Source organism: Pseudochaenichthys georgianus, chromosome 20 (assembly GCF_902827115.2).
Source record: "Pseudochaenichthys georgianus chromosome 20, fPseGeo1.2, whole genome shotgun sequence".
In the NCBI taxonomy this organism is placed as follows: Eukaryota; Metazoa; Chordata; class Actinopteri; order Perciformes; family Channichthyidae; genus Pseudochaenichthys; species Pseudochaenichthys georgianus.
In genome coordinates this window covers 11778207-11794262 of record NC_047522.1, presented here as the reverse complement: position 1 = coordinate 11794262, position 16056 = coordinate 11778207, and positions in this window count along the sequence as shown.

Here is a 16056-nt window from a genome sequence, read left to right as displayed (position 1 = left end):
TTTGAATAAAGTAGTTGATCTACTATTAGTAGTTTGTTTAAATGCATTACTTATGTTGTTTTTTTCATTAACATAAAATACATCTCACGTACCCCCTGCAGTACTCCAACATACCCCCATTTGAGAACCACTGTCCTAGACACAGGGAAGAGGCACATGTGGGGACTCCCAGTGGAAAGCAGCGAGGGAGACTTCTAAGCTGGATGAAGAAGGGATGGAGGTGGCTGCATGGGTTTCTTTTGAAGGCCTTAAATACGGGGGGAGATATTCGTCTACTGTCAAGTCCTTCTGGGTTTTGGCCTGTATTCAGTGTTTTGCCAAAACTTGAGAGGCGGGAGGGCAACAGAGGACGCTTGGACAACTCAGATTCTTTGTTCTTTTTTGTCTTTATTTTTTAAAAAGACAACTCCAAGAATTTTCATCATGTTGACAACACAAAACACTTAGAACAAACAAATGTTAGCTCACATGCAAACACAAATTACAAACATTTTGCATGCCTCATTGCATTTTTCTCAATAATAACAATAATAATAATTCAGTCTCATTCCATTTTCAGAGTATTATAATTAAAAGGATACATTGTGAGTTATTTTACACCCACATCATTAACTTAAATGAATTAATAAAAGTGTTTTTCTCTACTTGACAAGCACCAGAGAAAACCTCACCTGAACACCTGCGCTGTCTAAAATACACATCAAACAAACGGAGCGCTGGCAGACCACGCTGCGTAAAAAGCCGTCGATTGCGCAACAGCACTCTCACAAAGTAAAGCAACAGAGCAAGTACATAAAACACAATAAACACCGGAGAAACATACCAACGGCGTCTCTGGAGCCTCACACACACTGTCGCCAACTTCTCCCTCCGTGGCTTTGTACGTTGGCCCTGAAGTGCAAGACACCACAGCATTTCACAAAACACAACAGCATCCCCCAAACGCCACAGCATTTCACAAAACACAACAGCATTTCACAAAACACTACAGCATTTCAGAAAACACAACAGCATTTCACAAAACACCACAGCATTTCAGAAAACACTACAGCATTTCAGAAAACACAACAGCATTTCATAAAACACCACAGCATTTCAGAAAACACCACAGCATTTCAGAAAACACAACAGCATTTCACAAAACACAACAGCATTTCACAAAACGCCACAGCATTTCACAAAACACAACAGTATTTCACTAAACGCCACAGCATTTCACAAAACACCTCAGCATTTCAGAAAACACAACAGCATTTCAGAAAACACCACAGCATTTCACAAAACACAACAGCATTTCAGAAAACACCACAGCATTTCACATTGGACGGAAAGGGTATTCCTTAGGGAGAACACTTGTTGTTTGTGATTGGACGGAGCCAGCCAGAGAAGCACTGCTGTGATTGGTTGTTTTTGCTGCCAGTCAATAAATTACACTTCGTGATTGGCCCAACACATCAGCCGTTAACTGTTAGCACACACTCAGAGCTCACAGCTCCTCATATCTGTTCAGAAACAGGACAAAAGTTAAACATATACAAAACACAGACTGTCTATGTCATGGCGAATACAGTCGCTGCTTTATTTATGATACGTTGGGCTCGTAAGAACTCAGATGCTCGATTATGTTGCTTGGTAATACTCTTTATTGTAAAGAAACCAAAGCTATCAATTATGACTTCTAGGTTCTACTAGGACTCTCCATGGAATCACTAGGATCTACTAGGTTCTGTAATATAGATCTCTGGCAAACAGGCATGGATCTAACGATAACACAAGACGAACCAACACCAGACAAAGGGAGAGAAGGACTAAATATACATATTAGGTAATGGGGCACAGGTGGACACAATCAGGGGCGGGAACAACAATCAGTCTAGCAGGTGCCACACGGACAGGAAGTGCCGACACCTGGAGAGAGAGAGAGTATAGTGATTATCATCAACAGACCGATAGACAAAACACTAAAACACAACAGCTAACAGCATACTAGCACTAAACCCTGACAATTTATGTCTGTATGACGTTGTTGTGAGTGTGGACGGAGCAGCTACAGGTTAGTTTAGCCTGTTTTAGTTTTTAGTTTTTTAGTTTTAGCTCTAGCTAGCCAATCAAACCGCTGCTTGTGTGTCTGGGGCTGTGGGGCAGGAGATTCATGTGATTGGTCGAGTGTCAGACATGCACGCCGCCGTGTGTAGGGGCCGTTACGGAGCTTACACACTTATCGGCCGATCGAGTGGGCGGGGCCTAAAGGAAGATTTAAACATCACTTTAAATCTTCCATTTAAAGTGATGTGTAAAACTCAGTTAATGGGCTCATTCACTGGAGCTTCCACAAACAACAATCAACTTAATTATTACATTCAAATTATGTACATTATTCAAGTTTACATTCACTTTGGATAATAACATGGGAGAAATTAGCGGAAGCGCTCTCTTTTCCTCTCTCCCTCTCTCCCCCTCTCTGCCTCTCCTGACAGCCTGTCATTATCTCATGCAGCTCACTGATCCAGTAACTAATGAGTGACCCAACAGTGAAGAATAAATATATGTATAAGTTTAGCTTGTTCCAGAGGTAGATAAAATAGTTAAGTGTGTTAGGTCTAACTCTTGTGTGTTTCGTTCACCAGTCCGGCGGGCGGAGCTGCAGGATTTCTGCTTCACACACACACGTTGCATACCGCTATTTTACTGTCTTTTTCGGACACCTTAAAATAATGCCAGACTGGTGAAGCGATTTTGGCGAGCTTGTTTTGCCGCGCACAGAGAAAAGTGTCATGTATTTTACGTCATGCGATCGGCTCTCGCGATCGGCATGTTTAGAGAGCACCGATCGATCGGTAGAGAGCGAGTATCGGCCGATCTCAATCGGTAGAGAACGAGTATCGGCCGATCTCGATCGGTGACCGATCGATCGGAGCATTCCTACTCTTCAGTCATGGAAGAGCCCTTTCTTGTGATATCAATTGTTTAGCATCCAAAGTAAAACAAAGATATGTTCTCACACTCAAGGAGCAAGGTGACGTCCATGTCCTCCGTGCTGCTGTCCTCCGTGCTCTGCCTGCATATCTGCATGAAGATGACTCCACATTTCTGAGGCTGTGGCATGTAAGTCAGCATAATAACTGTTTTGAATGTATGTGACAGATCATCAAAAAATATAGTTTATCTTGTTACATTGTTTCAGGAGCTCTATCTCAGGAAGACAATTATTTGAATTTTTATAGTGAACAAATTATAATAAATGATAGATTTAGTTTGAAAAAGTATGAACTGTCCTGGTGTCATCAAACCTTGATTCTGTCACTGAGGTGTTGTTAATCAAACATTATCTCTTGTGTTGCTCACATCCCATTCAGGTTCCAATATTTGAATATTGCCATAAGAATTGTAATTATTGTAAGGTACACAATGGATATGTTGAATATAATCTCCCTTTACTTCAACACTTCAGAAGTGTTGAATATGATTTCTATTTTAGGATTTATTTGAAATTAAGCTCTTTAGGTTTCAGTGTAAAAAATGGGCTCACGTGATTTAATAAAATACACAATCAAGAGAGGGCGTTCTTTCCTGCAGCATCAGTGTTCAATACAAAATAATCTCTAGTGTTCCCCATAATTTTTTGTATGTGTAGTAGGGAGAGATTATAATGTAAATATATATTCAGTTGCCAGTTTATTAGATACAACTAGCTAATAGTAACAGTCTAATACAGTGATAAAATAAATCCTACCCTTATGAAGGATATAAATGGGTTTTTTGTAGAAAGCATTTATCTCAACTGATTGGTTATTTTGGAGGCGGAAGTTTCTGGTGCTGTAACATTATTTCATTTCAAACCTTCATTTATCCAGGTGTATCCCATTGAGATCATTGATCTATTTTTCAAGGGAGACCTGCTCAAGTCGGTTGCACATGAAACATAAAAACATAAACAGAACAACAAAAAGGACATCATACAGCATCATTACAAGGATTACAAACTATCCACATGAACAGGTACCAACAGCATCCGATTGAGTAGCATCCAACCAAGCTTTAAAAACATTTAGTGGCACCAGATTGCTCAGTTTAAAAGTTTAAAAGTCTCAAAAATGCTACAACTACTGTCACAAACTGGATGAATGTGAAGTATTTTGTTAAAGGAGGATGAAAACGTAATTAAGGAGCACTATTGGAGTGACTTTGATGGTTATTGGACTCAGGATAATTAATTTGGATGCCCGCTGTATGAAGAAATTAAAGGACGGCGCAAGTGGAAACAATTCACAAAGGGACTAAACTGTTTAAAACACATGCTCAATGTAAGCCGGATTTTGCCGATGTGTTTATGTGGATTCAAAAGTCGTAAATATCTACAAAATGGAGGAGACAGATCTGATCGGAGCAACTGTGACAAATAATCCAACTGAAACCGGCGTGGACAATGACTATGTTTTAAAAATGCGCTTATCCAGACAAGCCCGGTTTGGAAACTTTACGGGCAGAAAGAATTATACATTTCTGTCTTTTTCTGCCTTTAATAGCTACTAACTTGAATTGTTATTAAAATTAATTAATCAATTATTTTGTATATGTTATTGTAATGTAGAGACAAGGCTTTTAGTGACAATCATGTATTGCCTTACAATGTCTAAAGATGATATTTAGGCCTCAAATCATCTGAGGCCTGGCGCCCCCCCTGCGATCTTTGGCGAGTCAGAGGAGTAGAGGAGAGGGCTGAGCACGCAGCCTTGAGGGGCACCGGTGTTGAGGATCAGGGTGGAGGATGTGATGTTTCCCACCCGCACTGCCTGTGGTCTGCCCGTCAGGAAGTTCAGGATCCAGTCACAGAGGGCCCTGTTGAGCCCGAGGTCTCTGAGCTTTATGACCAGCTTGGAGGGCACAATGGTGTTGAATGCTGAACTGTAATCAATGCACAGTATTCTCACATGTGTTCCTCTGGTCCAGGTGTGAGAGGGCAATGTGGATGGTGAGGCCTATGGCGTTGTCTGTGGACCTGTTGGTTCTGTAGGCAAACTGCAGGGGGTCCAGAGAGTCAGTGAGGGAGGAGGTGATGAAGGTTTTGACTAACCGCTCAAAGCACTTCATTATGATGGAAGTGAGTGCTACTGGGCGGTAGTCGTTGAGGCTGGTGATTTTTGTCTTTTTGGGGACAGGAACGATGGTGGAGTGTTTTAAACATGTGGGGACTACAGACTGCAGCAGGGACCTGTTGAAGATGTATGTGAATATCTCTGCCAGCTGAACTGCACACACCCTGAGAACACGGCCAGGGATGCCATCAGGTCCAGGAGCCTTGTGTGGGTTAACCCTTTTAACGGATTTACACACATCTGCCCTGTTTAAAACAAAAGGGCAGGGCTGTCAGGCAGTGAGATGTGGTCTGATTTGCCGAAGGGAGGGTGAGGGAGAGCCTTATATAGTGTTTATACAACTTCAGTGTGTGAACGTTTGCGTATAATTGATGAGAGTAGTACCCATAGAGTCCAGTAGAGTGCTCCGCCTGTGCTTATAGAACTAGGGTTACAATACGTAATCCCCCCCCCCGTTCCTGCAAAGTCAGTCCTTCCCACTCCATCATGGGGTGTCTCTCCTCCAGCCACTATAACAAACAATAAACAGCCCCACCTCCCCTGTAACACTTTCCAATTCAATCTCTTCCATTTGTCGACTTGGAGATGCCACCTTTAAGTGAATTAAGGTGGAAAATGGAGACTGATAAGAGGGGTGGGTTATGAGGGTAGAGGAAACTTGAGTGTGCCATGTGTGAACTTAAGATAATGTATCCTCTCAGCACTGAAAGGAGCACAATTGATAGATGGATAGATGGAGAAACAATGGAGGAGATAGAAGAAGAGAGAGAGGTGAAAAGAATAGAGTGATGTATGACCCTCAATTTATCAAGCCTTTGTAATAAAAGGCTGCTGTGTGGTGTTCTCTGTCTCTGTCACATTAAAAGTAAATAAGACTAATGGCATGATGCTGTTCACTCCACAGGGACCATACTGCCCTAAAGTGAAAAGTGTGGTATGGGTTGCAGGCTAAGTATATTTCACCTGTCACAAACAGTGTCAGTTTCATTGTCATAAAACGCCTCCTGCCCAAACAGTGCCTGCCTCATTATGCATTCATGTGTTTGCAGGGATAATGAACTACCCGAATGTCCTCCCTGGGATGGGCATTGAAGTCAGGGACATTTGGGATTTTAAGGAAATTTGCCTAACTGTGACGCAGTTCCATCAACTTGAAATGTTGATGGTGGAAACTTTAAATTATGTTTATCTAAAGTCTTCAGTATCACTGAGGAGAAAAATATACACCACAAATACAACAACTTATGTGAAACTGCCTGCAGACTTGTGTGGACTCAGCTGTAACCTAGCAGATCCAGAGTTCTAGACTCATCATGCACGAGTCAACAGCAGACTCAGATTCGCAAATCCTGACTCACTGTGCAAAACATTGCAGACTCGTGCAGACTCGGAGCCGTAACCGTAGAAGATCCAGACTCATCATGCACGAGTCAACAGCAGACTCAGATTCGGTGAGCGGACTAAATTAGTGGATTACCACACAGTGCGAAACAGCAAACGGTTTCGGACTTGTTGATTTCTGTTCGTTGTTCTCGCGTCCAGGAGAGAAGCTTAAAATAAGAGACAATGGAGTCTCTGAAAAGGGTCAAATTGGTTACTTTAATTAAGTAGCGTGGTAATGAAACAAACAGAGGAGTGGTAGTACAACAGAGCAGCTGTTGTCTTGAAGTTGCGGCCGTGGAAAGAGACCGGAACACGTTGGTTCTCGTATCTCTCCTTCGCTTGGCTCCCGCTGCTGTCGGGGTCCTCCCACCGCTTTCTTCTATGTCCGATATCGCGTAAAACAGAGGATTTAGACGTTGTGTGGTCATTGTATAACTCCACACGCCTTTTCTCCTCATACACTCTTTCATGACATTTTATTTAATGCATTTTAACGGCTGTAATCGTTGTTAACGTAATTCCCGGAAGTGACGTCACTGTTGATATCCAGAGGCTCCTTCCAACAGAGCTATTTAATAGAAGAGTTACGACATCTCCGTTCACTCCAATGGACCACTTTTTTACAGCAATGGCGGATCGTGGAGCCTCTCAATCGTTCCCCGGAAGTTAGCGCCAAGGCTGGCAGAGCTGTGGAGTTGCAGCATAATAGACCGTTCGTGACGGACTTTTAAAGGTAAGAAGAAGTTTAAAGATTTATATTGCGGATATTATCAGTACATCTGATTCAAATGAACATGTGTATTAAAGGATGTCAGTGGATTATCCCTAAATTAGTAGATTTAGGGAACGTTTACAGATAACAGATTAAGCTAGCATACCGAAGCAAATTAGCAACACACGTTGAACAGCCTTTTAATTGTAAATTCCGTTCTCTTAATGTCATTTCGTCAAACATGTTGAATTATAGAAGAGGGGCTTCTAAACGGGATTGTATGCGGGGGGGGGGGTGGAGGGAGTTAAATATTAGATAAATATAACTTTGGTGCGTGTAAGAGTGAGTGTTTTTAGCAGACCCATATTGTGTCCTTGTGATTCTGTTGATTATTACCTGTCTGTATAATGTTGCAGCTCAGCTGATTCTGGATTGGTGGAAAAGGGAGAGGGACTTAAGTGAGAGTGAAAACACAAGGTAAGTTTAATACTGTTTTATATAAGTAAACACCTCATCTCCCCAAGGCATTTCCCATCCAATAGGTGTGCTGTGTGTGTATAACCCTTTCTCCTGTCTGTTACTCCCTCTTTCAGCACAAGAACCAGAGGGGGATTCAATGGAGCCTGAATACCTGCACTGAGACCCTCACCCTGAGACCCTCACCCTGCACCCTGAGTCTCAACTCTCAGTGTTTTTCAAGCCTTTCCCTGGTTTTTTGTATTAAACAAAACATTAAGCTTTCCCAATGGTGTGGTTTTCGTTTTGTGAAAAAGTGCAAATGCAGTGTTTGTATATAATTACATCACATATTTTGTTGCTGTTGGTCGTGAAATTGCTCCTGCTGACTTGAGCCAGCCATTTTTTCCTCCGCTCTGTGTCAGTGGGGAAGCCGTACATTCGTACTCCTTTCTCTGAGCGATTTGAGCATCCCCAGGCAGCACAGCAAACCATGGTGGCTACTAGGAGGCAGCACAGCAAACCAGGACAACACGGAGGAAAAGGCACCGAGAAACTGCATGATATGCTATTAAATGTTTATTGAATTCCATGTATTTGCAATGGATGTTCCTAAAACAACACATCGTCACCTTCTTAAACTAATGGCCTAAGTCATATTTGAAAGTTTTTCAAAAAACAGAAAAAACTGAACCAAATATAGAATATATGATATATATTAATTATTTCACACAAAAAGGTTATGACAATATATGACTATTGACGTACAAATAACACTGTCTGTCAATTGTGTAAAATAAGAGGATTAGATGACTTAGGCCAATTTACGAACATGTTGTTGTGACTTAGGCAATTTGAAACCTGACTTAGGCCTTATTACTTCTTGAGTAAGTGACTTAGGCAAAACAGTGCACTTCTCTTTTCCGCATTACTGTGACAGACCATGGCTGGGTCGGCCACTAACAGTTTCAAATGCTAGAAGAGCATACAGAGATTCAGAAAAGAGAGGGCAGTTTGGACGTTGTTGGCCCTTTAATTCAATATAGCAAACTCAAAAGGTACAACTTAAATCTTAGCTAAATAAAACAAAAGGCAAGTAAATCTAACCCTGAGGAGGCATGTGCCTCTCCTCATACTCCCTCCAGCTCTTCTTTGCTGTGTTTTTAATTGCAGCTAACCCTTTTCCATTTAAAGGTCCCATGTCTTGGCCATTTCGACTGATCAGAATTCCATTGTTGAGGTCTACTAGAATAGATTTACATTGTTCAATTTTCCAAACTCACATTGGTTTCTCAAACAGCATCTCTATAGTCTGTGTATTCACTCTCTGTCCTACACACCTTGTTGGAGCTCCTGCCCCCCCCCCACCCTGTGAGCCCACTGTGCTCTGATTGTGCTCGCCCACTCTGTTCTGATGAGTCCACCACCGTTACAGCTGAACATCAGTGATTATGTGTTACAATGGCATTAGTTAGCAACCAGAAAATGACACCAGTAATGACAAACAGATGAGAATGCTGCATGCGGTCTGGGTGCTGTGTTGGCGAGACGTTGCGGGGCTCGCTGCTCCGCCCTTTGAGGCTCGAGGAGCGGACAGTGTGAGCTGGATTACTGGTGTCGTTTCCTGGTTACTGCGTGGGGTCTGCGAGATACCACGGAACTCAGCCTGAGCACACACACGTGAGTGTGTGGCGAACTGTGAGTGGAGATCCACGCAGCTGCGGCTGAGTGTGCCGGCAAAACTCAGCGGAACATCTCGGCTGAGAAAAGATAAGGGGGGGTGTGTGTGTGTGTGTGTGTGTGACACGCGTGTGTGTGTGTGTGTGTGTGTGTGTGTGTGTGTGTGTGTGTGTGTGTGTGTGTGTGTGTGTGTGTGTGTGTGTGTGTGTGTGTGTGTGTGTGTGTGTGTGTGTGTGTGTGTGTGTGTGTGTGTGTGTGTGTGTGTGTGTGTAGCTCCACGGATTGGTCCATTTGGACCTGGGTAAGATTACATCACTATACTCAGGAAGAAACAATGGAAAAAGAGAAATGTCCAACGAGGCGTTCTGGGGCAGCACAGACAGGTCTTTTCTGTGTTAGAGCTTTACTCGCTACAGGGTGTACTTTGAGGGTTTGTGACTCTGCAGACCGTTTACATGCAGAAAAACCTACATAACACACTAGGGGACAGGTAATAACCAGAAAAGCATGACATGGGACCTTTAAATCAGTTTATCCCCTGAATCTTTCTCAGTCATCTTGATTTGTGTGTGTGTGTGTGTGTGTGTGTGTGTGTGTGTGTGTGTGTGTGTGTGTGTGTGTGTGTGTGTGTGTGTGTGTGTGTGTGTGTGTGTGTGTGTGTGTGTGTGTGTGTGTGTGTGTGTGTGTGTGTGTGTGTGTGTGTGTGTGTGTGTGTGTGTGTAATTATGTGGCAAATTGTCAAAAAGCTGATGACACTCGAAGGGTATGACATGTTTCATGGACTGAAGGTCCTGAAATGTCCTCTCCTTGATTGGCAGAGCGTCAACTTCAGCAATTGCAGCTGCCTGTTGATATTCCTGATGTAGTTGGGAGATGGTTGTGCCTGGGTGAAGGAACTTCTTGTCTTTGTAGGGCGCTGTCCTTCTGCAGTAGTGTGAATCAACAGTGGGCAGATCCTTCAACCAGTCCTTAAGGAAATCTGTGACAGCAGTTTCCAGCTTTGCATTTTTGCCACTCTGAGGTGGAGATGTAGTTGGCGGGTCTGCCACTTGTTAGTCATGGTCGATGGTGTCTTTGTTCAGCCAGTGTAATGGTTCTTTCAGGGATACCAAGTGTAGAAGAAAAAATGCTTTGCACACTTTAAGATTCGTTCCATCCTGAAGTTTCAGTTGGTAGGAAAATGATGAACTGCGCCTGGATCCCTCACCAACTTTCTTTCTTTCGCTTCATGGTAACCTTTGTGATCAAAGTATAACCGATGTTCTTCCCAGTTGTCCATTGACCAAACTTTCTAAAATATCCACTGCCTCTGCTCTTCTGTAATGGATTGACAGAACTTCGAATTGCAGGGAAGGCCCATAGCCTTTGCAGCTATTTCTTTGCCACCTTTGGCCTTGTATGCCATTCATTTGAGATGTTTCTTCCTGGATTCATTTTGCTTCCATGTTTCTGGGCTGAGGTATTTATGTTGTTTCCTTTTGACCATATTGTTTTCATACATCCTCTTGATGAAGTCCATAATGTTCTGAAGTTGCTGCCAGACTGTCTTCATTTTCAGGGAGAGAGGACTCATCAGAGGATGGATTGTAGTTTGGGTCAATGATAACATCATCATCATCTAAGTCTTCTTCATGGTGTGGACGGGTCTGCTTGGCATCTTCAGCAACACTCTCTTCTTCAATGAGAGTGTTTAAGTTATTGTCTGCTCCATCTGATACAGGGTCTTGGCCTGGTACATGCTGCTCCATCTCTTTAACAACGGTCTCATTTTCATTGGATGATTCCTGATCGGTGTCTGAAAAGTCAAGTGCATCTCCTACCAAAAAGGAGTAGGCGTACGGTCACAACTGTGATCATTATGAAAAAATGTTTTGTAATTGCACTGTGGTCCTATGTATTAATACATTAAAGCTATTTTGATGAATATCATTTGGCCTAATTCAATTAAAAAAACATGTAATCTTTCCTAATAAGATGGAAATGTAATGTGGAAAAAGGAGACAATAATACAATATTAAGAATTGAAACAGACAAACGCAAAATGTACTTTTTCTAATTCATAATTATGCAGTAATTGTAACCGTTACTTTTGAAAGGTTAGATTAGTTTTTAGATTAGTCTTTATTGTCCCAGAAGGGAATGTGTGCATGCTTCATGGAGCTACAGTAGCTATATTAGCTACAGTAACTATAGTACCTACAGTATAGCTTCGGTAGCTACAGTAACTATACATTGTGAAAGTAAAAGACTAAATAACTACACAACATTTATAGCCCAGCCTATAGTATAGTAAACATCACTTCCCAATAGGGGACAAACCCTGAACCATGAAAATAACTTAATTTATCTGTTAGTTTTTTCTTTTTCTTGAAGTAGCCATTTTGTAAAGCTTGTCAAATGGCCTAAGTCACAAGACAATGTGACTTAAGCCATTATGTTTTTTAAATATATGGCCTAAGTCACACTCTTGACATAGGCCATTATACTATCAGGGTAGGAACAGCACTATCCTTTCAATAAGGATGTAGGCAATTTTACCAGAGGTGGCCAGCATCAAGAAGAGATGATTTAGGCAAAAGAAACATTTTCTCCAAAATATGACTTAGGCCATTAGTTTAAGAAGGTGACGACATTTAACATCATCATCATCATCATCATCATCATCATCATCATCATCATCATCATCATCATCATCATCATCATCATCATCATCATCATCATCATCATATGCTGCTAGTCCTGCTGCTGCTGCTAGTCCTTTGATAGTCACCTGTCGGTCTCCTGTCCTTTCTGAAAGCCATAAAGGTGACATTAGTCATTTAGATAACTTGTGTCCTCAATTACCAGGGGATTACTGAAACTACCATGAATTTAAGAAAATGGTAGAAATGAATCCAATCTGAATTTTAAAGCATTACTTTAGATCCCCTCCCTCTAAATGTATCAATAAACATTAGAAAGTGATGCTCCTGACTACCATACAAGTTTAAGAAGATAATATTGGTTTGAAAGAATTCAAAGCTATAAATAAACAGCAACAGGCTCTTTAACCAAGGCACTGTTAGCCTAACATGTAAACTAGTTGTTAACACTAATACTAATATTATCACTTAATATTAGCAAATTCGATTTTATTTTTTAAAACATATTGATGTAAATACATACACATATCGATTTGTTGTATAAATATTGCAAATCAAAACTTTATTCACTAATAATTAACAAAAATCGTAGTTCTATCTCCTGTTATCAATGCATTCACATTGCCCCACCATGAACTTCCGGGGAACGATCCTCGTCTACATGAACCACGTGACGATAACCGTTTTTGGACTTCCGGTGTCGTAACTCTTCTATCTATATGGCGCTGCCTTCCAGTAAAGCTTTTCAAAATAAACTTTAGCAACAACGTTAGCCACAAGCCAATGCTAACCGGAAATGTTTTCAGAATAAAACAGTTTTAAGCTTACCATATGTTTAACCTAAATTACGTCATTAAACATTGATTTTAATTTCTTACAGACTCAGTGAGTGTCAGCTCTGTTTGTGATAACGTAGATGCATACTGTGCACAGATATTTTGATGACTTCACCCAGTCAAGTGTAATAAGCCAAATACTGCAATAAACAAGCATTACGAAACAAACGTTGTTAGATCATGTTTGTGTTGCGGAGGTTAATGTAACCTTAGTTTAAGATGCTCGTGAAATGCAAATCTCAAGTGACAAATTCAAAATTACAAATACACAAACAGTGGAATGCCGCCCTAACTAGTAGCTCTAAAATCAGAATGTATTTGTAGTTGGAGACTAAGTGCTCCTCAATGACTGACTCAGAAGACCTCGAGTCCGTAAAAAGATCCAGATTTGCCCTCTCTACAAAGCAGGGATATTTTTCCACGCTTTGTCTACATCAGGAGTTGTTTTAGCTTGGTGTCATGCTGAATCCTTGTGCTCCTTCCACTAACCTTTTTCATGTGTTGAGAAATATACACAGTTCTGTTGACTGAAACATCTCTGTTTGGAGCAATGCACTATGACAGAAAAAAGTGATATAAAATTGGATGGTGCAACATGGGCGATACATAGCTTTCTTCAGGTCTACATCCACAGCGTTAACTTGTGATGCATAGTCTATAGCAGGGCTATTCAATTACACATCCAGTTGGGCCAGATTTTATAACTACAAAATTCAGCTGGGCCAGACATTCAGCGGCCTGTGAAAAGCGGGTAATGACACATTTTAAACCAACACATATTACTGCGATGAAAAACATGCCATTTGTATTAATTGTTCATCGAACAAAGGTATGTCAAAAAGTGCATAAAAACAGAACAAATTAGCATTAATTTAACAGAATCTGAGGCATCTCAAAGTGCATAAAAAAAAAAAGTGCACAGTTGTAGCATTACATTCGTTTGCTTTAGAAGTCAAATATTCAAGTTATTATTTTTTAACCAGGCACATCACAAAGTGCATTTAACTGAATACAATAATAGCAGTCTTAATAAATGTCCTCAAATAAAATTGGATAGCTACATATGACACATGCACATCAAAAAGTGCATTAACAAACAGTTAAAGAGCTCCAATGTAACAAAAAGAGGTAGTACTATAGCAATACTATTTTTTCACTTTTCAAGTAATAACAAAAAAAATCATACGTTTTGGTCACATTTGACCCAGACACATTACAAAGTGCATTTGAATACAAACATAACTGTCAAACCCTTCAGTGCACAATCCCATAACAAGGGATAAGGGTAACTAACAGAATGAATACTACACTACACGTCTACTATAGTAAACTGGGTGCTTACTATCACCTCATTTGTGATTTGTCATCACTGACTTTCTGAATGGGAGAAGTGACATTTTTAGTTCTCATTCATAACACTCCGTTCGATGTCTCACTATGGGATGCGCCTCATCGCGGAGCAAACAGAAGCATCAATCTCATTACGCCAATCCTGATTGGCTGGTGATCTTGACGTCAGCGTCAGGGGAAATCACCCCCTATAAGTAGCTTGCGCCACAACGCATGCGTCATTCAAACACCTCTTCTCGCTTCAGAGCACATCTCACAGTAGCCGGGCAAGCTTCACTGTCCACAGACTGAACCCAAAATATCATTTTGGTCGACGGGCGCTAGCCGGCTACTCCTTCTGCTTCGCAGGAAGATGGTAGTACTAACGCCGTAAGTACTTACGAATCGACCTCGCCCTTCTCTACGAGAAAGTAAGGTAGGTCCGATTTTTTCAAGCTAGCAGCACACCTGTTGCTAGCTCGCTCCCTCTCTACCGACACCACGGTAGCGAGGACGTTTTTCTTTTCTCTTCCTCACGGAGGGGAAAAGGATTAAAAGAGGAGCATACTGCCACACCAGTCAGTATTCTCCGGGAATAAAAGACCCACACCATCCTTTTTTCTCCGGATTAAGGACAAGGTGGTAATACCTTTTTTCCCGTCCCACCTGTCGAGAGCGGGCCCTCTCCACGCCACGAGGCGACAAAGATGGACGCCCCTCTCCCTCACACCAGAGGAGTCAGGGACTCGGTGGCTCGACTCTGCGGCTGCGGGTTGAAGATCTCGGGCACAGACACACACCAGGTCTGTTCGTCCTGCCTCGGGCTGGAACACGCCCGAGGCACTATCGACAACCCCGGCTCATGCGGACATTGTGTCCGCTTCACAGTCAAGAGCCTCCGCCGACGGCTAGCGAGACAAGCTAGCCTGTCGGAACAGGACCCCTCCATGTCCATGGACCCGCCGGCCGGCAGTCAAGACACGGGGGCGTCCGCCACAGAGAGTGAACCCCTCTCCGTGTCGGTCTGGGGCTCATTATCAGCGATGGCCTCAGAACCGAAATCCCGCGCCCTGGCAGGCCGGGACCCGGTGACGACAAGACACGCGGGAACGGATTCCCGCGCTTTACCAAGCTGGGGCTCCCGGTTAGACCTCACCATGGTCTCACCCGCGAGGATGTCCTCGAGTTGGATTATGAGGAGGACGATGAGCCCTGGCGTTCCTCCTGTCCGAGTCAGATGAACAAGAAGAGGACACCTTCATGTCATCGGCCCAGGCTGCAAAGCCTGGAGCGAGGGCTGCTCTCCCGGGCGACAGCACACCAGCTTCGCCCGGTCTGAGCATGGACCTGCAGGCCGTATGCGGTCAGACTCAATGTTCCGTGGCCTGAAATGGCCAAGGAGACCTCCAGGTCCCGCTACGAGGGGAAGCATCTTCCCCAAACAGCGGGCAAAGTGGGCAACTCCTCCCGGTTTTTCCAGAAATGTTGGATGAAGTGTCGGTCTCGTACAGAGACCGGCCCTTCAGCAACAAGGTCCCAATCCAGAGTGCCTCCTCCCTGGACTGCGATGGAATGGAGAGGCTCGGCCTGCTACGCATACCGCCCATGGAACCGCTGGTTCTACCGAAGGTGGGCCCCTCACCGAGCAGGAACCCCACGCTGCCAGCAAAGGCGGACCGCTTTCAGTCCACAATGACTGAAAAGTCCTATAAAGCTGCAGCGCTGTCTGCCAGGGCCCTGAACGTGTCCTCGCTGCTAACCACCTACCAAGCGGAGCTCTGCGAGGACCTGTCGGGTAGCCCGGGAGCAGCCACTCTGGACGAGATGGCAACGGTCACGGACATTTGCCTCCGTGTCCAGCGCTGCGTCGTCCAGGCCACGGGCAAAGTAATGGGGATCATGGTGGTGCAGGAAAGAGCGAT